Source organism: Nyctereutes procyonoides, unplaced genomic scaffold (genome assembly GCF_905146905.1).
Source record: "Nyctereutes procyonoides isolate TBG_1078 unplaced genomic scaffold, NYPRO_anot_genome, whole genome shotgun sequence".
In the NCBI taxonomy this organism is placed as follows: Eukaryota; Metazoa; Chordata; class Mammalia; order Carnivora; family Canidae; genus Nyctereutes; species Nyctereutes procyonoides.
Window position 1 is genome coordinate 10,843,693 of NW_026575034.1, and position 23,988 is coordinate 10,867,680.

The 23,988-nt window shown below is 39.2% G+C and overlaps 1 protein-coding gene across 5 annotated transcripts in view; it reads right to left on the reverse strand.

The window, feature by feature from the left end:
- NUCB2 (nucleobindin 2) overlaps window positions 1-17,139 on the reverse strand; it is a 54,951-nt gene extending 37,812 nt beyond the window's left edge. For 2 of the 5 annotated variants that reach the window (XR_008663461.1, XM_055317885.1), the window contains exons 1-3: window positions 17,036-17,100; window positions 14,018-14,149; window positions 10,997-11,139 (exon numbers count right to left, since the gene is read on the reverse strand). The gene's annotated coding sequence lies outside the window, so the exon portion shown is untranslated. Of the gene's footprint in view, window positions 1-10,996; window positions 11,140-14,017; window positions 14,150-17,035 lie in introns of all 5 variants that reach the window. The other 3 variants (XR_008663463.1, XM_055317886.1, XR_008663462.1) reach the window with 3 other exon arrangements.
- Between the last annotated feature and the right edge of the window lie 6,849 nt (window positions 17,140-23,988).

The following is a 23,988-nucleotide window of genomic DNA, read 5'->3' on the forward strand; positions in this document are numbered from 1 at the left end:
TGTCAATATACTAAAATCCTACACTTTAAAAGTGTGAATTTTGTGATACATGAATCAAATTTCAATTTTTAAAATAATGAAAAACAGCAAAAAATGTGTGAGCCTATAAAAAATGTGAACATAAGAAAAAGAACAAATACAATTTACAAACCATCATTAACCTGTAGAAATATGGAAGTATAAACTAGCCATTCACTTTTCATAATCATCCAATATTTATATATATATTTTTTTCAAAAAGAGTGTAGAGCCTAATAATGTGGGGCTTGAACTTATGACCCTGAGATCAAGACCTGAGCTGAGATGAAGAGTCAGACACTTAACCAACTGAGCCACCCAGGTGCCCCCAATATTTATATTCTTAATGATTTTTGTCTGCTTAAACTATCATTACTAAAAAGTAAATAAGAATCTTATGGTATGATTTTAGACATCTGTTTTCCTTATAATTCTGTCAATTTTATGTAAATATTTTGAGGCTATGTTATTAAATGTATACAAATGTAAGCATTTCTAGCTTTCTGGTAGCTTTCTTTTATCACATTTGAGTCACTCTTATACCCTAACTTGCCTTAAGGTCTTTATTTGGTAGTACTATAGCTAAACTAGTTTTCTTTTGATTAGTGTGTGGAGATACACACTTTTTAATCCAGACTAATGATCTCTGTCTTATAACTGGAGTATTTTCTCTGTTTATATTTAATCAAATTACTGATAATGTATTTAAGCAATTCCAAAATGCAGTTTCCTGAGTTTAACATCTCAGAGATCAAAGAGTGTTTTTCATTTAATGGAATATTAAAATTATGATTCACCAAGTGGCAATAGCAACATAATCTTTATTGTCTGCACATGAAAATTATCATACCTATTCATACTCCCATTTCTTCAGATTGAGTTTTCACTGTTAGTACTTCAGAAATTGAGTTTAATCGCCATTTTAAATGTCTTTGAAGAGGATTATGATTTGGCATTGAAATAGTTATTTTGTAAGCATAGAAATGATGCAGTTGGTATTAGTCATGCAAATATTTGGTGATAAAGGAATAACAGCAACTTTATGCTTTCCATAAAGAACTAAGTGCTTCACCTGACTTTAGACAGAAAGATACCACAAGCAGATAAAACTGTGTTATACTTTGTAACTGAGATGCAATAAGATTACCATTGAGTAGCGAAACAATGCAAATGAAGATATTAGAAACTAACTAAGCGTCCAAGAATTTTTTTTTAATTTTATAGAATATGAGACTGATTTGATGGATTCATGCATGGTTAAGACAAATAACAATTTGCATAGCATAGCTATGGAAGCCTACCTTCCATGAATTTTGAGGAAAAAAACAAAGTTGAGTTGGTCAATAGAAAATGCTAACAAAATCCTGATGTTCCTTTAAATAGCTTAAAATGGTATACCAATACTAAAGTCTAACAAGACTGATACCCTGAGAATGAGTTAGAAAGTAGCATATCACTGTAACACTATGCATAAATGTCAATGGCCAAAAGTTGCTGCCATATTAAATTTTGAACTACAAAATAATTACCCCAAAAATGTTATTGTATGCATAAAAGGGTGAGGGAGAAGGGATGGCAGGGGATGGATGATGGCTGAGCTAAAAGAAGGCTGGCTAAATCTGGTTTGAATGTCCAAGAGCCCTCCATAACCTGCTAAGTACTAGTCTAGTTCTTGATACATTGTAAGGCCATGTATTTGAATATTTAAAGAACAGGATGCCTAAAAAGTAACACAACCTGATGTTATTCCTGATGCCATGTCTAGATCACTGCAATCTTCAGTGTTGCAGTCAACAAACTATAAGATGTATCTGAAAACTTTCCGTTGTCACCCTCAAGAAAGCACTGGTATCAAAGCTTGCTAAATGAGTGTGAGGGTTAGAAGAAACTCCAGGCAAAGGGACTTGAAGAATTTCCCAGAAGAAAATCACCCTCAGCCTCCATAGCAGAAAGAACAATGTGCAGAAAAACACAGACGTTGACAAGTCTGAATCAAGAAAATGTTTCAAAAGAAATCAGATTATGAATATGCAAAAGTCATAGGAATACTTTAACCACTTTATGTATGCCCAAAGTGATGTGAGAAAAATCTCTATGTCTACATGAATCTAAAAATGCACTTTCAGGGGCAGCCTGGGTGGCTCAGCGGTTTAGCGCCGCCTCCAACCCAGGGTGTGATCCTGGAGACCTGGGGTCGAGTCCTGCATTGGGCTCCCTGCATGGAGCCTGCTTCTCCCTCTGCCTGTGTCTCTGCCTCTCTCTCTCTCTCTCTCTCTCTCTCTCTCTCTCTCTGTGTGTATCTCATGAATAAATAAAATCTTTAATAAAAAAAAAGAACTATCTACACTCAAACTTTCAAAAATAAAAATAAAAAAATAATAAATAATAAAAATGCACTTTCAGCAAACAGAAAATGAAGTTGTAAGTGACAAAGCATAGTCTCATAGTTTAATTGTCAGGATTCTTTTCTATATGATACATATTGGTATGTCTTAATATCAGTGAAGTCTTTGAGTCAGTGAAATAACTTATCAGGTTTTAAATCTACCATCTTCTTTCAGATTCTCTATTTATCCTGCCTCTTTAATATTTACTTCCTCTCCTTTCTTGCCTTTTTTTTCTTTTTTTAAAAGATTTTACTTATTTATTCATAAGAGGCATAGACACAGTCAGAGGGAGATGCAGGCTCTCTGTTGGGAGCCTGATGCAGGACTCAATCCCAGGATCCCGGGATAAGGATCATGATCTGAACCAAAGGTAGATGCGCAACCACTGAACCACCCAGGTGCCCCGCCTTTTTTCTTTTTTATTAGTGGAGAATTTAAAAAATATTTTTCTCCTTCTAATAGATTCTAATCTTTTAGTATTTATTCTAGAAATAATTAGGGCAATTAACTTATTCAAATCTAAAGTTTATTAAGACATTTACTTATTTAAAAAAAATTTTAATTCCAGTATAATTAACATACCATGTTTTATTAAATTCAGGAGTATAATGTAGTGATTCAACAGTTCTATGCATTACAAAAAAAATTCTATGCATTACTTAATGCTCATCATGATCAATGTACTCTTCATCCTCTTTACTTATTTCACCCATCCCCCCACCCACCTCCCCTCTGGTAACTACCAGTTTGTTCTCTATATTTAAGAATCTGTTCTTTTGCTTGGGTTTTTTTTTTCTTTCTGTTAAACCATTTACTTTTCAATAAGGGCTCAAGAATATTAACTATTATCATAACAAAAGAAGTGGAGGGGAGTCTGGGTGGCTCAGCAGTTTAGCATCTGCCTTTGGCTCAGGTCGTGATCCCAATCCCAGGATCCTGGGATGGAATCCCATGTGGGGCTCTCCCTGGGGAGCCTGTTTCTCCCTCTGCCTATGTCTCTGCCTCTCTCTGTGTGTCTCTTATGAGTAAATTTTTTTTTAAATTTTTAATTAAAAAAAGAAGTGGAAAATATTCTAGCATATTAGGTAGAAAAGTAATGACCTAAAAATTTCTTTAAATACCAAGATAATGTCAAATGTATTAGATACATGTTTATAGATTTTCATAAACCAGATAATATGCAAAACATCCATACAAAATAAGGACAGATGAAGTATAAGGAGAGGCAATGGGAAGATGGGGAAATTAATCTATTTTTCTTCCAATATCTGCTCAGTGAGAATGGCCTCCTTTGCTTTATCACCTTCTTCTTCCATAAGAAGAGATTGAAGGAAGACCCTGGGTGGAACTGTACTGAAACAGTAGACTGATCCAACCATCACAGGCAGATAATTTATGCTCTAAAGTTGAATGATCTGAAATTCTAAATCAGATGATGATCTTAAGACTGCATGGAAAGCACTGCACCCAAGGGCATCAGATCCTCAGGCCAAAATACAAAGTAAGCAGAATTCTGAAACCTCTTCTACCATTCCATAGATAGAAAATAGTTTCCAAATCCTAAAAGGAAGCTTACCTCTCTTCTCCTGTCTCCAACAAATCAAAATGTCCATTCATATACACAGGCAGATTTTTAACTATTGATTCATACCAGTAGTAAACCAAATTAAGTTTACATGGGGGGAGTGTGTGTGTGTGTATGTCTGATAGCTTCCTGTTTTGATCACAAAAAGAGATACGCCGGAAATGGTTAAAAACAATGGTTATGGGTAAGAGGAGTTAAAAGTACAAAAACCGAAAGTAGCTTGTTTCTCTTATCTTGTAATAGTCTATTCCTCCTTCATCTATCTTTTTCTCCCTCTCTCTTCTTCCTTTTAAATTGAAGTGTATTTTCTTTAATCTATTGTATATATTAATTTAACAACTATTTATTAAGTACCCTCAATGTACCAGACATGTTAGATACAAGGGTAAAAACAAGATAGACATGGCTCTTTCCCTCTAGGCCTTCCAATCTACTGTAGAAGGTAGCCTATCAAATACACAATTCCAATTTGATACTACCCAAAGCAATCTACACGTTTAATGCAATCTGCATCAAAATACTACTAACATTTTTCACAGTGCTAGAAGAAACAACTCTACAATTTGTATGGAACCACAAAAGACCACAAATAGCCAAAGCAATTCCAGAAAAGTAAAACAAAGCTGGAGGCATCATGACACTGGATTTCAAGCTCTATTACAAAGCTGTAGTCAAGACAGTATGGTCAGCACAAAAACAGACACATAGGTCGATGGAACAGAATAGAGAACCCAGAAATGGACCCACCACTCTATGGTCAACTAATCTTGGACAAAGCAGGAAAGAATATCCAATGGATAAAAGACAATCTCTTTAACAAATGGTGTTGGGAAGACTGGACAGCAACATGCAGAAGAATAAAAACTGGACCACTTTTTAAAACCATACACAAAAAATAAATTCAAAATGGATGAAAAACCTTAATGTGAAATAGGAAACCATCAAAATCCTAAAGGAGAACACAGGGAGAAATCTCTTTGACCTTGACCATAGCAACTTACTAGACACATCACCATAGGCAAGGGAAACAAAAGCAAAAATTAATTAGCAGGACTTCATCAAGATAAAAGGCTTCTGCACAACAAAGGAAACAATCAACAAAACTAAAAGGCAGCCTATGGAATAGGAAAAGATATTTGCAAGCAACATATCTGCTAAAGGGTTAGTATCCAAAATCTACAAAGAACTTATCAAACTCAACACCCAAAAAGCAAATAAACTAGTTAAGAAATGGGCAAATGACATGAATAGACATTTTTACAAAGAAGACATCCAGATGGCTAAGAGACACATGAAAAGTTGTTCAACACCATTCAGCATCAGGGAAACACAAAATCAAAACTACAATGACCATCTCATTGTCAGATGGCTAAAATTCACAATACAAGAAATAGGTATTGGTGAGGATGCAGAGAAAGGGGAACCCTCTTGCAATGTTGGTGGGAACGCAAACTGGTGTAGCCACTCTGGAGAACAGTATGGAGGTGCCTCAAAATGTTAAAAATAGAACTACCCTAAGATCCAGCAATTGTACTACTAGGTATTTACCCAAAGATACAAACACACAGATTCAAAGGGATACATGCACCCCAATGTTTTTAGCAGCATTATAAATATAAACAATGCCCAAACCATGGAGAAAGCCAAATTTCTATCAATTAATGAATGGATAAAGAAGATGTAGTATATATATGCAGTGGAATAGTAAAAAGAATGAAATCTTATCATTTGTAAGGACATGGAAGAAGCTAGACTGTATTATGCTAAGTGAAATAAGTTAGAGAACAAATACCATATGATCTCATTCGTATGTGGAATTTAAGAAAGAAAACAGATGAACATTATGGAAAGGGGAAAAAGACAAAAAGGAGAGAAGGAAATAAGCCATAAGAGACTCTTAACAGCGGAGAACAAACAGGGTTGATGGAGAGAGGTGGGGCATGGGCTAGATAGGTGATGGGTATTAAGGAGGGCACTTGTCATGAGGAGCACAGGATCTCGCATGTAAGTGATGAATCACTGAATTCTACTCCAGAAAACCTTAAAGTCTCTACCAAAAAGCTATTAGGATTAATGAATTCAGTAAAGATGCAGGATACAAAAGCAAGATATAGGAATCTGTTATTTCTATACACTAAGAATAAAGTAGCAGAAAGAGAAATTACAATCCCATTTACAGTTGCATTAAAAAGAATAAAATAGCTAGAAAAAAAATTAATCAAGGAGGGAAAAGAACCATACTCTGAAAACTATGAGACACTGATGAAAGAAACTGAACACAACATAAACAAATGGAAAGAGATACCAGGTATGGATTGGAAGAAATAATATTGTTAAGATGTCCATACTACCCAAAGCAATCTACAGAGTCAGTGCAATCCCTATCAAAATAACAATAGTACTTTTCAGAAAACTGGAACATAATCCTAAAGCTTGTATTAATCCACAAAAGACTCTGAACTGCCAAAGCAATCTTTTCATTTCTCTTTTTTTTTCTTTTCTTTTTTTTTTTTTTTAATTTTAGAGAATGATAGAGAGCCAGGGGAAAGGGTAGAAAGAGAGGGAGAGGGAAAATCCCAAGCAGACTCTGAGCTGAGCACAGAGTACCCAGGCACCCCAACAAAGCAATCTTGAGAAAGAAGAACAAATCTGTAAGTATCACAATCCCAGATTTTTATGCTACAGAACAAAGCTACAGTAATCTAAACAATGTGGTATTGGCACAAAATCAGACACATAAATCAGTAGAACAGAACACAGAGCCCAGGAGTGCCTGGGTGTCTTAGTCAGTTAGATGGCTGCCTTTGGTTCAGGTCATGATCTCAAGGTCCTGGGATTGATCCCTGCATCAGGCTTCATGCTCAGCGGGGAGTCTGCTTCTCCCTTTCCCTCTGCCCCTTCCCCCTGCTCATGTTTTTTTTTTTCTCTCTCTCCCTCTCTCTCAAATAAATAAATAAAATATTTAAAGAAAAAAAAGGGGGATTGCAACTGAGTGGCTCAGTGGGTTAAGGGGTCTGCCTTTGGCTCAGGCCATGATCCCAGGGTCCTGGGACCAAGCCCTACAACAGGCTCCCTGCTCATAAGGGAGCCTGCTTCTCCCTCTCCTCCTTGTTTGTACACTCTCACCATCTCTGTTATCTGTTTCTCTCTCTCAAATAAATAAAATCAGAAAGAAGGAAGGAAGGAAGGTAGGAAGGAAGGAAGGAAGGAAGGAAAGAAAGAAAGAAAGAGAAAGGAAGAAACAATACAGAGCCCCAAAATAAACCCACGATCATATGGTCAATTACTTTACCATAGGGGTGCCTGGATGGCTCAGTTAAGCATTTGACCCCTAATTTCAGCTCAGGTTATAGCCTCGGGTCAAGCTTGTGCTGAGCCTACAGGCTGCTTAAGATTCTCTCACCCTGGGGTGCCTGGATGGCTCAGGTGGTTGAGCAGCCAACTCTCAGTTTCAGCTCAGGCCATGATCTCAGGGTTGTAAGATCGAGCCCTGCCTGCATCAGGCTCCATGCTAGTGGGGAGTCTGCTTGAGATCTTTTATCCCTCTCCCTCTGCTCCTCCCTTGCTTATATGCATGCATTCTCTCTTTCTCTCAAATAAATAAATCTTTAAAAAAAAAAAAAGATCCCCTCTCTCCTCTCCCTCTGCCCCTACACCCCACTTGCATACTCTCTGTCATAGATTAATTTTTTTAAAGAGAAAGGAAACAATAATATACAATGAGGGAAAGATAGTCTCTTCAATAAATGGTTTTGGTAAAACTGGACAGCTACATGCAAATGAATGAAACTGGACCACTTTCTTATGCCATATTCAAAAATAAATTCAAAATGGATTAAAGACCTATATCTCAGATCTAAAACCATAAAATTCCTAGAAAAAAAAAACCAAGTACTCTTCTTTTGACATCAGCCTTAGTAATATGTTTCTAGACATGTCTCCTTTGGCAAGGGAAGCAAAAGCAAAAAAAAACTATTGGGACTTCATCAAATTAAAAAGCTTTTGCACAAAAGACATGAAGAGAAATCTCACAGAGGAAGACATAGACATGGCCAACATGCACATGAGAAAATGCTCTGCATCACTTACTATCAGGGAAATACAAATCAAAACCACAATGAGATACCACCTCACACCAGTGAGAATGGGGAAAATTAACAAGGCAGGAAACCACAAAAGTTGGAGAGGATGCGGAGAAAAGGGAACCCTCTTACACTGTTGGTGGGAATGTGAACTGGTACAGCCACTCTGGAAAACTGTGTGGAGGTTCCTCAAAGAGTTAAAAATAGATCTGCCCTACGACCCAGCAATTGCACTGCTGGGGATTTACCCCAAAGATTCAGATGCAATGAAATGCTGTGACACCTGCACCCCGATGTTTCTAGCAGCAATGTCCACAATAGCCAAACTGTGGAAGGAGCCTCAGTGTCCATCGAAAGATGAATGGATAAAGAAGATGTGGTTTATGCATACAATGGAATATTACTCAGCCATTAGAAACGACAAATACCCACCATTTGCTTCAACGTGGATGGAACTGGAGGGTATTATGCTGAGTGAAGTAAGTCAATCAGAGAAGGACAGTGTATGTTCTCATTCATTTGGGGAATATAAATAACAGTGAAAGGGAATATAAGGGAAGGGAGAAGAAAAAGACTCCTAACTTGGGAAAACGAACTAGGGGTGGTGGAAGGGAAGGAGGGCGGGGGGTGGGGGTGAATGGGTGACGGGCACTGAGGGGGGCACTTGACGGGATGAGCACTGGGTGTTATTCTGTATGTTGGTAAATTGAACACCAATAAAAATTTAATTTATTAAAAAATATAAAAAAATAAAAAGTTTTTGCACACTAAAGGAATCCATCAGCAAAATAAAAAGGGAATCTGCTGAATGGGAAAAGATATTTGCAAATGATATACCCAATAAGAAGTTAATATCCAAAATATATAAAAAAACTCATGCAACTTGATAGAAAAACAAACAAAAATTCTGATTTAAAAAAGGGCAGAGGACCTGAGCGATATTTTTCCAAAGAAGACAGATAGATGGCCAACAGACACCTGAAAAGATGCTCAACATCACTCATCATTAGGGATATACAAATCAAAACTACAATGAGATATCACCTTACACCAATCAGAATAGCTAGTATGCATAAGAAATAACAAGTGGTGACCAAAATGTAAAGAAAAGGGATCCCTTTTGCACTGTCAGTGGGAATGTAAGTTGGTGCATTTAACAGGAGGAAGGTTCCTCAAAAAATTAAAAATAAAAAAGTATATGATCCAGTAATGCCACTGCAGGTATTTACTCAAAAAAAAAAAGAAAAGAAAAAAGAAAAGAAAAGAAAGAAAGAAAACACTAATTTGAAAAGATACATGCACCCCTATGTTTACTGCGGCATTATTTACAATAGTGAAGACATGGAAGCAACCCCAGTGTCCACAGATAGATGAATGGATATAGAAAATGTGGTATATAAAAAAAAAAAAAAGAAAGAAAATGTGGTATATAACATGGAATGTTACTCAGCCATAAAGAAGAGCAAAATATTGTCATTTGCAACAACAGGGATATACCTAGAGGGTATTATGCTAAGTAAAATAAATCAGACAAAGTCATACCCATATGATTTCACTTTTGTGTGGAATCTAAAAAGCAAAACGAATGAACAAACAAAAACAGATTCTTAAATACAAAGAACAAACTGGTGGTTACCAAATGGAAGAGAAGTGGAGGAATGAGTAAAATAGGTGAAGAGAATTAAGATATATAAACTTACAGTTAAAAAATAAATAAAATAATAAACATATAGTTATAAAATAAATAAAAATATAAAACATAAGTATGAAAAGTGCAGCACAGGAAATATAGTCAATAATAGGGTAGGAGCACCTGAGTGACTCAGTCGGTTAAGTGTCTGCTTCAGCTCAGGTCATGATCCTGGGATCCTGGGATTGAGTCTTGCCTTCAGCTCCCTGCTCAGTGTGGAGTCTACTTCTCTCCCTGCCCTTGCTCCCCCCCCAAATAAATATTTTAAAAATGGGGACACCTGGGTGGCTTAGCAGTTAAGCTCCTGCCTTTGGCCCAGGGCATGATCCTGGAGACCCGGGATCGAGTCCCACATCGGGCTCCCTGCATGGAGCCTGTTTCTCCCTCTGCCTGTCTCTGCTTCTCTTCTCTCTGTGTCTATCATGAATAAATAAAATCTTTAAAAATATATAAAATAATAATAATAGTGTAATGACTTATATGGTGATAGGTAGTAAGTACCCTTATTAGAGTGAGCACTGAGTAATGAATAGAACTGCTAAGTCACTATGTTAGCTATATTTCAATAATAAAAATAACAGTAATAACCAGAACAAATACTTAATAATTATTGACAGGAAAGCTTCTATAATGAATCACGAGATGAAAGTAAAAAAAAAAAAACAACACCATAATCTATTAAAGTTATTTCATTCTGAGACAATCATCAGAGCAGAGCTGTGTCAATTACCAAAGCTTCTATGAGTGGTTATCACAGCTTATAGATCTGAGATGAAAGAGAAAAAAAAAAAAAAAGATCCATATGATGGCAGAGACTCCTGTTTGCCTGCCAATATCCAAATCTTCCCTTCCTTCTCAGTAACAAAAGCCCAATTTTATTCAGGATAGCTCTGCATCCAGCTACCTCTTCCTGCTTCCCTGGTAACCTGAGCTTTGGTTTGGGCACTCTCCTTAAAGGAAGCGGACCCATCTTCGTCTTTGCCTTGCTGCCTGGGACTTGGCTGTGATGATTAGAACTGGCAACTATCTTGGACTACAAGGACCAGTGCCACATTTTAGGGATGGCAGAGCAAAGAACTGGAAAAAGCTTAGGTCCCTGATAACTTTATGAAGCTATTACACTTACCCTAGACAACCTACTTCAAGAATTACTTTACATGGGAAATTACATATTGTGTGTTTAAGCCACCATTAAATCTGTTTTTATTTTTTGCTTTCTTAACTGATCACTTACCTTCAGATAGATAAAGAATTTGTATCTCCTTTTTACAGATCACGCAACTGAGATCCAGAGAGGTAAGATGATTTGCACAATATCCAATCAGTGAAGAGGTGGGTCTTGGCTCCGAAGTCAATGCTTTTGCACTAAACACTGTTCTAAATATTAAAAAAAATGAAATAAAAACAGATTAAATATAAACATAGACTTAGACTTATTGCAGTGGTAATGGCATATGATAGTGTATATATTTGTCACATCCTGTAAACAGAAAAAGTACCAAGTTTTTATGATGTGGAAGGAGACTAAATTATATCAAAATCCAGTGGAGAGGGGAGAGAGAAACATTAAACAGAATCAAAGACCACAATAAATAAAGATACTGATTTATTATGCCATGGATTTACTGTACCGCTCCCCTTATAAATAAGAAGAATTCATACTGAAAGCTTATTTTCTCAGCAGTAAGATATCAAGATAGAGGGTAAGTTTTCCCATTAAATCCTTAACTGAAATTTTTCTTAAAATCCTTAACTAGAATCTTTCTTTACTCTTACCACTACTTTAAAAAGCTAACCTTGGCCCCAGTCCTAGTCACAGAGATCAGTAGTAATAAAGCAAAACAGCTCAAATTTTCTTCTTTGAAACCCTAGCCTAACTGTAAAATACAAGGCCGTTGGCTCATGTGCAAACTCACTGGTGAACAAAATGAATTATTTCTAAGCAATCTATAAAGAAAATAAGCAAATTAAATTTCTTCAGATTTTAGGAACACATATTTCTTTCTTTTTATGATATATTAACATAAACTTATCTAAAGCAGGAGAGTGATTATACACATTTTATATGTCAAAAAGGCATATGACTCTTATTAACACAGCATGGTCAAAAATAAACAGCAGATTGAATCCTTACCACTCCCATTTACTGGTAAGCTATTTGCCTCTCTGATTCTCAATCTTCCTACCTATAAACTGAACTAATGCTTCTTCATAAGTTTTTGATTGGCTGAAAACAAGAATGAATAAAAGGTAATGAGCACAATGTATGGCTCAGTAAGTATTAATGCCCTTCAGTCTTGAAAGTAAAACAGCTGTATAAAATAATGAAAATCTGGGACACCTGGGTGGCTCAGCAGTTGAGCATCTGCCTTCAGCTCAGGGAGTGATCCCAGGATCCAGGATCGAGTCCCACATCGGGCTCCTTGCAGGAAGCCTGCTTCTCCCTCTGCCTAGGTCTCTGCCTCTCTCTCTCTCTCTCTCTCTCTCTCTCTCTCTCTCTGTCATGAATAAATAAATAAAATCTTAAATAAAATAATGAAAATCAGTTCTATAAACACGCAAAGTTACAGAACTAAAAAACAGTATACCAGTTTGACTACAACCTTTAAATGTCATTTTTGGAAAGGCCGCATTAGAGCTCTCCTAATTACCACAGCCAAAGTCCTGATGCAGCTGTAGGCCAATGAAAAGAATACATAAAGAGCAATACAATCTCTTCCTCCTTGGGATTTAAAACAAGAGTCCCAGGTTTCTTTCTCCAAGGCACTGCCCTTGGCCAGGAAACCTTGGTTGCTTCTCCTCGTTGTCAATGTTATAATTCTAACAGTAAAAAGGAGCAGGGTGGAGAAAAATAAACAGCTTCTGAGTTTCTCAATGGCAGCAGTGATGAGGGAGACAAGTACCCTGGTACTCCACTCCATTTTTCCCTTAAAAACAAGAGTCCACTACAGGAAAGCAGGATTCAAAATAAAGTGTCACAGGGACACCTGGGTGGCTCAGCGGTTGAGCCTCTGCCTTCAGTTCAGGTCATGATCCCCGGGGTCCTGGGATCGAGTCCCGCCCACATCAGGCTCTCTGCAGGGATGCTGCGTCTCCCTCTGCCTATGGCTCTGCCTCTCTCTGTGTGTCTCTCATGAACTAAATAAATAAAACCTTTAAAAAAATGTCCTCTTCAAAAGAAAGAAAGAAAGAATCACATGCATGGCCAGCTGAGCTAGACTCCAACTCTTCCATGTACAAAGACATTAGTATAGATACTGGGGTGCCTGGATGGCTCAGTTGATGGAGCGTGCAACTCTTTATCTCAGGGTTGTGAGGCCAAACCTCACCTAGTACATAGAGATTACTTAATTAAAAAAAAAATTTTTTTTTAAGTGAGAGTCCACAGGAAACCAAGCTTCAAACTAAAGTATTAAATGTATGACCAGCTGAGCTGGATTCCAACCCTTCCACATACCAAGACATTAATATAGATATTAATGCCTCTGATGCTCATATCTGTAGAAAAGGACACCAACCAAGGAAACCATCATATTGCCTTTTTTTTTTTTTTCAATCTTAATTGGTTGCAGTATCCTTGATAATAGGCTTACTTAGTGACAGTAGATACCGGTTTCTCATCTGTATCACTCAATAAACAAAATTCTTAAAATTACAATGTCTCCATTATTCATATATACTATACTTTGGATAACTAAAATACAATATGTCAAAAAGCTCTGCCAAATTAAAAAAACAACAATTAAAAAGTTTTTAAAAAGCTCTGCCAAAAATAAAAGCATGAAACTGCTATCTCAATTTCCACTTAGGTTGCTTTAAAATTTTTAAAACAGAATTCTGGGACCAGAAATGATCTCAGAGGTGGTTTGGTTCAGATCCAACTTTTACAGAAGGTTACAAGGCATAAGGAAGCTAAGCGACCTGGTCAAAATTATTTGACAGAGCTAGGATTGGAATCCGGCCATTGAATTCTAACCAAGTGTAATTTTCACCATTTCATGTTTTTTTTTTTTTTAACTTTGCATTGAAAATCAGTAAGTATTAAGATGAGATTTTTTTTCCTTAAATAAATTAATTAAAATTGTTAGGAGCCTATTTTTTAAGTGTATAAACTAACTGCACATACCAAACATAAAAATAACCAAAGTCCCCCTTCCAGACTTTCGGATATTCAAAAAGCTAATTGTCTATCATACCGAATACAGTCAACTCAATCACAATACTTAAAAGATTATCTACTTCAAGAATTACTCACAATACATTTTAAAATCCTACATTTGTGGGGCTGCCTGGGTGGCTCAGCGGTTTAGTGCTCCCTTCAGCCCAGGGCGTGATCCTGGAGACCTGGCATCGAGTCCCACATCCGGCTCTGCCTCTCTCTCTGTTTCTGATAAATACATAAATAAAATCTTAAAATCCTACATTTGATTCCTCCAGCTATCCAATACTTAAGAGTATTTTCCTCAGTCATCAAAAGGGCCCTTAGAAAGTGGAAAACAACTTAAACATTATTCTAAACACCAAAATTAACCGGCTGTATCTATAGAGATACACAACATATCCCAAACAAAGAGACACTGGTATTGATCATGGTACTTATTGTCTATATTAGCAATCATGATCAATAACTAGTGTTTTGGGAATCCCTGGGTGGCTCAGTGGTTTAGCGCCTGCCTTCGGCCCAGGGCGTGATCCTGGAGTCCCGGGATGGAGTCCCACGTCAGATTCCCTGCATGGAGCCTGCTTCTCCCTCTGCCTGTGTTTCTGTCTCTGTGTATGTGTGTGTGTCTTTCATGAATAAATAAATAAAATCTCTAAAAAAAAATATCTAGTGTTTTGAAAGGTACCCTCATTGTTTGCATTGTGCATTTCATTTTAACCCGTATTTACAGAGCACAAATCAACTCGGTGAAAGTTGAACAGGAAGTATCAAGGACGAACGGGGTAAGGGACCTCCGCCCTGGCAAGATAGCTTTAAGATTGCTGGAAGAGGGGATCCCTGGGTGGCGCAGCGGTTTGGCGCCTGCCCTTGGCCCAGGGCGCGATCCTGGAGACCAGAGATCAAATCCCACGTCGGGCTCCTGGTGCGTGGAGCCTGCTTCTCCCTCTGCCTGTGTCTCTGCCTCTCTCTCTCTCTCTCTCTCTCTCTATCGCAAATAAATAAAAATTTAAAAAAAAAAGATTGCTGGAAGAGAACAGCATGAGTAACCACAAGGAGGCAGAAATAAATTTTTCACTAGAAAGTTAGACCAGATCATGTAGAGATTAAAGAACAAGATGAGAAACCGAAGTTTACATGTTCACCCCAATCGCAAGAGTAATAGTATTTAAGATTTCTCATCCTGAATTTCTTTTCTTTCTTCTTTTCTTTTTTTTTCTTTCTTTCTTTCTTTCTTTCTTTCTTTCTTTCTTTCTTTCTTTTTTTTTTTTTTGGAATTTTGGGCCTTATTAAGTGAGGAATATTTGTTGAGAGATTTGTTTGTTCAGCATTTGTTGAACTTGCTGATCAAGTTTTGTAGAACAAGAACCCACATTCAGCTTCAAACGGTGAATCCTGAGGTAATTTCTATCAGGGACATGATGCAAGAATCTGGATATTGCCTTATTATTCAACAAAATTCACCAGGAAAGGCCCTAAGAAACAAAATTTTAAATAAATCTAAAGAAGCTATAGGTTATAGAATCCAAATCTATTATACCACTAATCATACTGCCTTTAACATATTCCTTAAAGCAAATGTCTCATCAATTCTTTCAATTCTTACAGAAGTCCAGAATCTCCTTCAAACAAAACTATCAGAAATATTTGCATATTAGATCCCAATCTATTAACCATACTAACCATACTACTTTTAACAAATTCCTTAAAGCACTATCTCAGCATTTTTTTTCTATTCTTTCCCTTTTCTCAGCATGATTGTTTTTAAATTCAATTTGCCAACATACAACTCTCAACGCTCATGTGTTTATCGATTCTTTATTTTTTTTAAAAAAGATTTTATTTATTTATTCATGGGAGACAGAGAGAGGCAGAGACACAGGCAGAGGGAGAAGCAGGCTCCATGCAGGGAGCCTGAAGTGGGACTCAATACCAGGTCCCCAGGATCACGCCCCGAGCTGCAGGGGGCACTAAGCCGCTGTGCCACCAGGGCTGCCCTGTTTATCAATTCTTTAGAAAAAGTCCAGAATCTCCTTCAGACAGAATTGACTATCAGAAATATTTGCATTTAATCTCCCTCTTCCCCCCTTTTTAGCCAAGATAATAATAGTAGGTGGTTGACGTTCATGTTCACCCAGGGACTTAATAGCCTTAATAAAAGGCTTAGATGGGAGCACTTACTTACTCAGTTGTGTAAACGTACATTATCCAATTTAAGAGTTTAGTGGACACTCAGCATCTCAAGAGGTTCTGTCTCCCAGAAACCAGAATAATGGTTCAATGGGTCATGTTCGTATTTTCCTCCCCCTTCTTTCTTTCTCTCCCTGTCTCCCTGCTCCTGTCTCTGTCTCGATATTGTAAAATAATTGCCAACCGAGACCACTTGCCAGCACCAACCACAACGAACTCTACCTCTGTTCGCTGAGTTACCATTTGCGAAATGCAACAAGGAAGTACCGACTCAGAAACATAAAGAGAAAAAAAAGAGAGAGAGAGAGGGAGAAGAAACAGAAAATGCTCATTTCACAGCAAGCATTTCTCCCTTAAGGGAAGACAATAGCACAGCTGACACGAACTTTCTCTAAGTGACAAGGGTTGCCGGCTTAACCCGGGTGCAGGAGAGCTGGGTTCGCAGGCCTAGTTTGGCGGGAGCGCGCGGAGGGAGGTGGTGAGGATGGGGGTGGTGGGGGCGGTGGGTGCATCAGCAGGAAGCCGGCGGGTGCACCCCTCTTCTCAGAGGGCACCTCCCTCACCCCATCCATCGACCTGCCTGCCTAGGCGAGGCTAGACCCTGCTGGGGTCTGGGGGTCTGCACCCACCTAGTGTGCAGGACCCAGACCTGCACGCCTGCACCCCGCCAAGAGCCTTCCACCTCCACCTACCCCCCAAAGAACGCCCGGGTGCCCTGCTGCGAGTGGACTGGGAAAGGGGGGACCCCACGCCTCAGGCTGCAACTGGAAGCGCCCCTCCACCGGCGCCCGCCCACCGTGAGGCTCCCCCTCGCCGTTCTCCCCGCAGGGTAATTAATGCAGGCGGAGCCCCGAGCCCTATCTCGGGACCCGCCCCAGCCTCCCGCCGCGCTGACCCGCGCCCACCGCCCGCCCCCGGCCTCACCTAGCCGGGGCTCGGCGCTCCGGGCTCAGCCTGCTGCGCGCGCGCAGGGCGGGAACCCGCCTCTCCAGCCCCCCGCCCGCGGTTGCGCTCCGCGCCTCCGCGGCCCGCGCGCTCCCGCCTCTCCGCTGCCGTGGCGACAGTCCCCGCCCCCTCGCCCGCCGCTGATTGGCCCTCGGAGCACCTCGGGAGTTGCCGATTGGCGGGGGCGCAGACGAGGCCGCGCCCGCTGGCGGAGAGGCTGGCGGCGTGGAACCCGAACGCGGAGGAGCCTGACCCGAGAGAGACGTGGCGCTCGGCGGTGCAGGCGGGGAGGCCGCGCCCCTTCCTTCCCGAGCTTTCGTGCAGAAGCCTGCGAAGCCGAATTGGGGCGGGTGAGGTGCTGACCCCGGATCAGGACCTTGGCGGCTGGCCTGCGCCGGAGACGGGCTGTCAGGCCCACTTTCGCCTGCAGGCCTCGCTGGAGGCGACTCCCCCGGCCTCCTCCAGGGCGAGACCCTCTCTCTTACCCGGTGGTGGGTCCTCACCACCCGCGGTTGTGCAGGGCCCTAGGCCCCGGAGCTCGATTGCTCTTTATTCCCCGTTCTCTCACCCCGTCCTGCGCACACATCTTTTTTGTTCTGCAGCCTCCCCTCGTAGAACTGAGACATCTACTCCACTCCTCCCCCCCCCCACACACACACACTTTAAAGGTGGGGAAACTGAGCCTCAAAGATATAAGGGATTCGTGGTCCGAGGGTTAGAGAAGCTCTTGGAGCCTCGAGGCTGATTGCAAACCGTATCTGCCAAATAATAGTACCGCTCTGAGCCTTCGTTTTCTAGTTTGAAAAAAAAAATGGTATCTACCTCTGAGTTGTTAGTGAAGATTAGAGGAGTTTGACGTTGCAGAAAACCAGTACAGAACCTGCTGCATATAGGTTAATCGTGGTTGCTCTCCTTTACCAGGAAATAAAGGCAGGTAGTAACAGACTGCACCAATTTGGGGCCAGACTTCCTATGTTGCAAAACCGGATTCTGCTTATACCTGCCTAAGCGCTTTGTTCCACAGGTTACTCGTCTGTAAAATAAGGATGATGATCGTACCCTTCTCCCTACAGCGTGTAAGTTAGTAGAAAAGTGACCGGCACATACTATGTGCTCAATAAATGCTAGCCATTCTTAACCTTAGTGGCTGAGCCAGGACGATAATTCAAGTCTTGGAGTTGCAAGACCAGCAAACTTTGCCCTTACACACTCACTCATCGGCATGCTTAGAACAGTGCCTCAAACCTTTTTAAGGTTCAGTTAGAGACACCCATTTTCTTTAAATCAAAATCTTAAACTATCTCTCTTATCACCAAAGTCTTAGAATGTGGTGACTCTGCTTCTACTGAAGGTTTATAATAGCAGAGGCAAATGTAAGGAAAACAATCATGTTCTGTTCCGATGGATAGATTGAAGAGCAAAAACACTGGAGTAAGAAAGAATATATGAGAGGTTCTGGTGTAGGAGCAAGAATTTCATTTTGAAAAACATGGGAAATATGATTAGGTATCGGTTATGTATCATTAGGAATCAATATCAGTGTCAGATCAGAAGACAATACCACATCCCAACACTGGAAAACACTTAAGTGTAAATACATCCTCTACATTTTTATTACCCATTGTCTACCAGAGGGCCAAACACATAATGCCTGATCCAGACACTAAGATTTGAGATAGACCCTTTAGGGGATACCTTGAAAGATCTGGTATTAATGTATCCAGATTATTTATATAATCCAATGGAGATGAATAATGGAAAATAAGAAAATTGGATTAGTCCCACAATAAAAGGAAAAGGATAATGTACGCTAGCTTGGTGACTGAGATGTCAGCATTATTCTTAGCAATATTCTGGCATGAACAAAAAAGAATTAAGGAAGACAGGGCAAACAAAGATTAAACAGCAAGATCCAAGGTTAGGAGAAATTGCTGAGAAAAATATTTCAGAATGTCATGTTCCTATAAAGCAGGCAACAGTATCTCTTATACTAATAAAGATTGTTTTGTGGTAGAGAAAAATAGAAATGTTGATAACAAGCCCTGGAAACACGCTATGACCTGAGGGACTAATAAGGAAATGTTACTTAATAGGTAACCCAAAACATGGGGGGTTGAGCATTGATGGAAAATCCGATGGGGAGGAGCATTGGAGAGCAATGGAGAACATACTACTATTACATTGCACAAGGTTTTGGAGTCAGAACTGGGTCCCCACCCTGTCTGGATTAAAAACCACCCTGTCTGGATTAAAAAACCAGCTCTACCTTTATTAAGGTAAATTACTGGCAAGTTTCTTAACCTCTCTCCACAGCATCGTCTCCCCATCTCTAATATGGAGGCAATAATAGTTTCCCTTCTTAGAGTTGTGAGGATTAAGTAAGTTTATACTTGTAAAGCAGAGCAATGCCTGGCATACAGTAATGGCTGTATTGTTTGACGAAATATTGGTTTCAGTTTCTCCATCTGTGTCCTGGGATTATAATGCTGGATTTACTATAAGGATTCAAATGATGTATATAAAATGTTGAAGAGGAGATGCCCAATAGATTTTATTTCTCTTCCCCTCCACTACCCCCAACCCCCAGCCTATTACCTTCGAATCCCTTTCTGATTACCAATAGCTGCTGCCGTCAAGGGGCTATTGCTCAACCCGGTCTGTGCAAGGATAAAATATCTTTTCTTGATTTCCCTTGGCTCAGATGAGAAGCTCAAAGTGCATTTACCAGAAGGCAGGAGAAAATAAAAGGGAAACAACTACAGAGAACAAGCTGAGGTGAAGCCTACCCCCATGGTACATCTCTTGGTACTTCAGGCAGAAAAAAATGATGTCAAGGAGATTCTGGCTTCCTAATACTTCAGTTCTCCCCCTTCTCACTCCTTCTAGGAACCCACAGAACACCAACTGGCCAAGTTCTTCATTGTCTTCAGAAGATGGGAGAGGGAGGCAGGAGTATTTACTGACAAGAGACAGTAAGTAATCAGAAACAAGAAAACTCAACAGTACAATCTCTATGGGAGCCAAGACTTACTCATTTTACTAAGGTCTAGGTCAGAGGTCAGCAAACTATGGTCCTTGGACCAAATCAACCAACTGCCCATTTTTTGTGAATAGTTTTATTTGAACACAGCTATACTCAACAGTCACACTCATTTGTTTGTGTATTGTCCCTGGTTGCTGTTGTACTACAATGGCAGGGTTGAGTGGTGGTAACAGAGACTGTTTGGCCCTCAAAGCTAAAAATATTTATTACCTAGCTCTGTACAGGAAAATAAAAATTGCTAACCTCTGATTTAGAAAATTTTGTTAGAAGCATCTTTTCAGTATCCTCAGTGCAAAAATCTTCACTTTCATCAAATCCTCTAACCCATTGTTTCTTAGACCTTAATATACATACAGATCACCTGGGGGTTTTGTTAAAAGGCAGATTCTGATTCAGTAGATCCACGGTGAGTCCTGAGATTCTGCATTTCTCACAAACTCTAGGGGATACCAGTTGACTCTAGATCAACTTGATTTCATCAGGTTTTTTCTTTCTTTTTCATTATTGAAACTTAATTGACAAATAATATTGTATTACTTTCAGGTATACAACATAATGTTTCAAAATTATGTATTCAATATGTATATATTGTGAAATGATCACCACAATAAGTCTAGTTAACATCCATCACCACACATCGTTACAAGTTTTTTTTCTTGTGATGAGACTTTAATTTTTTAAGATTTACTCTCTAGCAGGGCACCTGGGTGCCTCAGTTAAGCATCCGACGCTTGATTTCTACTCAGGGTCATAGGATGGAGCTCCACACTCAGTGAGAAGTCTGCTTGAGACTCTCTCTCTCCCTCTACCTGCCCATCTCGCCCCCACCTCCACTCTCAAGTGAGTGCACATGCGTTCTCTCTTGTATGTACCATTCTCTCTTAAATAAATAAATCTTTAAAAAAAAAAGATTTACTCTTCTAAGCAACTTTCAAAAATGTAATACAGTATTTTTTAACAATAGCCATCATACTATACATCCCTAGGATTTGTTTATTGGATAACTGGAAGTTTGTACCTTTCGACAACCTTCACCTATTTCACCCACTCCACACCCCTGAATCTGGTAACCACCAATCTGTTCTATGAGTTTGTTTTTGTTTTTATTTTTATAGATTTGACATATATGTGAGATCACATGGTATTTGTCTTTCTCTGACTTATTTCACTTTGCATCTTGCCTTCAAGATTCATCCACACTGTTGCAAATGGCAGGATTTTTTTTAAGATTTTATTTATTCACTTGAGAGAGAGAGCATGAGCAGAGTGAGTGAAGACACAGACACCCCGCTCACCCCCACTGAGCAGGGAGCCTGATATGGGGCTCGACCCCAGGACTCCAGAATCATGACTTGAGCTGAAGGCAGATGCTTAACTGACCGAGCCACCCAGGCGCCCCTGGATTTTCTTATTTTTATAGCTAAATAATATTCCATTGCATATAGATACCACAACTTCTTTATCCATTCATACATCAATGGATACTTACGTTGTTTCCGTGTCTTAGCTATTTTAAGTAATGCTTCAGAAAATATGAAGATGCAGGTAGCTTTACAAGTTAGTGTTTTCATTCCTTGAGATAAATACCCACTAGCGGAATTGCTAGATCAAATGGTAGTTATATTTTTAATCTTTTAAGGAACCTCCCTATTATTTCCTCCATATTATTGGTGGATGCACTAATTTCCATTCCTACCAACAGTGCACAAGAGTTCCCTTTTCTCTAAGTCCTCTCCTTTTGTTATCTTTTTGATAATAGCTAATTTAACAGGTGTATCAATGAAGTATTCTCTCATTGTGGTTTTGATTTGCATTTCTCTGATGACTAGTGATATTGAGCATTATTTCATGTGTCCGCTGCCCATGCAAATATCTTTTTCAGAAAAATGTCTATTCAGGTCTTTTGCCCATTTTTAAATTGGGTGTTTTAAAGTAATCTCTGTGCCCAGCATGGGGCTTGAAGTTATGAGCCTAAGATCAAGAGTTACATGCTCTACCGACTGAGCCAGCCAGGTGCACCTTTTTTTTTTTTTTTTTTTTTGCTACTGAGGTGTATGAGTTATTTATATATTTGGTTATTAATTCCTTATCAGATATATGATTTGCAAATACCTTCTCTCATTCCATAGATTGCCTTTTCATTTTGTTGATGGGTTTATTTTGCTGTGCAGAAACTTTTTAGTTTGATGCAGTCTCATTTGTTTATTTTTGTGTTTCTTGCCTTTGTTTTTGGTGTCAATTCCAAAAAGGCATCACTAAGACTGATGTTAAGGAGCTTACGACCTATGTGGAGGTTCTTCTAGGAGTTTTATGTCAGGTTTACATTCATGTTTTAACCTATTTTGAATTGATTTTTGTTTATAAGTGGTGGTCCAGTTTTTCTTTTGCTTGTTGCGGTCCAGTTTTTCCAACACCATTTATTGAAGAATCTGTCCTTTCCTATGGTGCATTCTTGGCTCCTTTGTTGTAAATTAATTATTGGCCATATATGCATGGGCTTATTTCTAAGTGTTCTGCTCCCTTGAGCCATTATGTCTGTTTTAATGCTAATACCATACTGTTTTGATTACTATAGCTTTGTGATATTGTTTGAAATCAGGAAGTGTGAAGCCTCTGGCTTTGTTATTTTTTTTCAGGATTGCCTTGGCTATTTGGGATCTTTTACGGTTACATATAAATTTTAGGGAAAAAAAATTAGGATTATTTTTTCTATTTCTTTTTTTTTAATTATTTATTTATGATAGTCACACAGAGAGAGAGAGAGGCAGAGACAAGGCAGAGACATAGGCAGAGGGAGAAGCAGGCTCCATGCACCGGGAGCCCGACGTGGGATTCGATCCCGGGTCTCCAGGATCGCGCCCTGGGCCAAAGGCAGGCGCCAAACCGCTGCGCCACCCAGGGATCCCCTATTTTTTCTATTTCTGTAAAAAAAAAAAAAGCCACTTGAATTTGCATTGAATATGTCAATTGCTTTGGGTTATATGGACATTTTAATAATACTTGTTTTTCCAATCCAGGAGCATGGGATATATTTTAATTTATTTGTGTCTTCTTCAATTTCTTTAATTGGTGTCTAAGTTTTCAGTATATAGGCATTTCACCTCCTTGGTTAAATTTATTTTCTGGTATTTTATTATTTTTGGAATGGAATTGTAAATGGTACTATTTTCTTAATTTTTCTTTCCCATCGGTTTTTATTATCAATTCTCTTTTGTTATCTCTTTCCTCATTATCTAGCTTAATTTCTCTGGTTCATCAGTAAAATAAGTCCTAGGTAAACATCAACTTCTTTGTCTTTCTTTCCCTGTATTGCTCTCGCCTAAACAAAACAAAACAAACAAACAAACAAACAAAAAACCAAACAAGCAAAAAAAAAAAAAAAACAGCCCTGGACAAAACCAAAATATTCCTTTGTCTTGTCTCTACCAATGTACTTCTATGTTGCTGGACAAATATCGTTAGACCTATGTCTCTAAATTCATGGTCACCAACTCAGACAGACACTAACCACTGCCCAGCAATCCTCCAATATTTCTCTAACATATTCTCTCTTGCACACTTTTTTTTTTAAAGTTTTTTTTTTAATTTTATTTATTTATGATAGTCACAGAGAGAGAGAGAGAGGCAGAAACACAGGCAGAGGGAGAAGCAGGCTCCATGCACCGGGAGCCCAACGTGGGATTCAATCCCGGGTCTCCAGGATCGTGCCCTGGGCCAAAGGCAGGCGCCAAACCGCTGCGCTACCCAGGGATCCCTCTCTTGCACACTTTCAAAGGCCATTCCACACTCCTTGTTCTTTAGACCTTCCATTCTTCCACTTATTTTCACCTGACCCTCATTCAGCTTTGTTGAGAACCACCTTGTACAAGTTAAGGAAATCTTGTTTTAA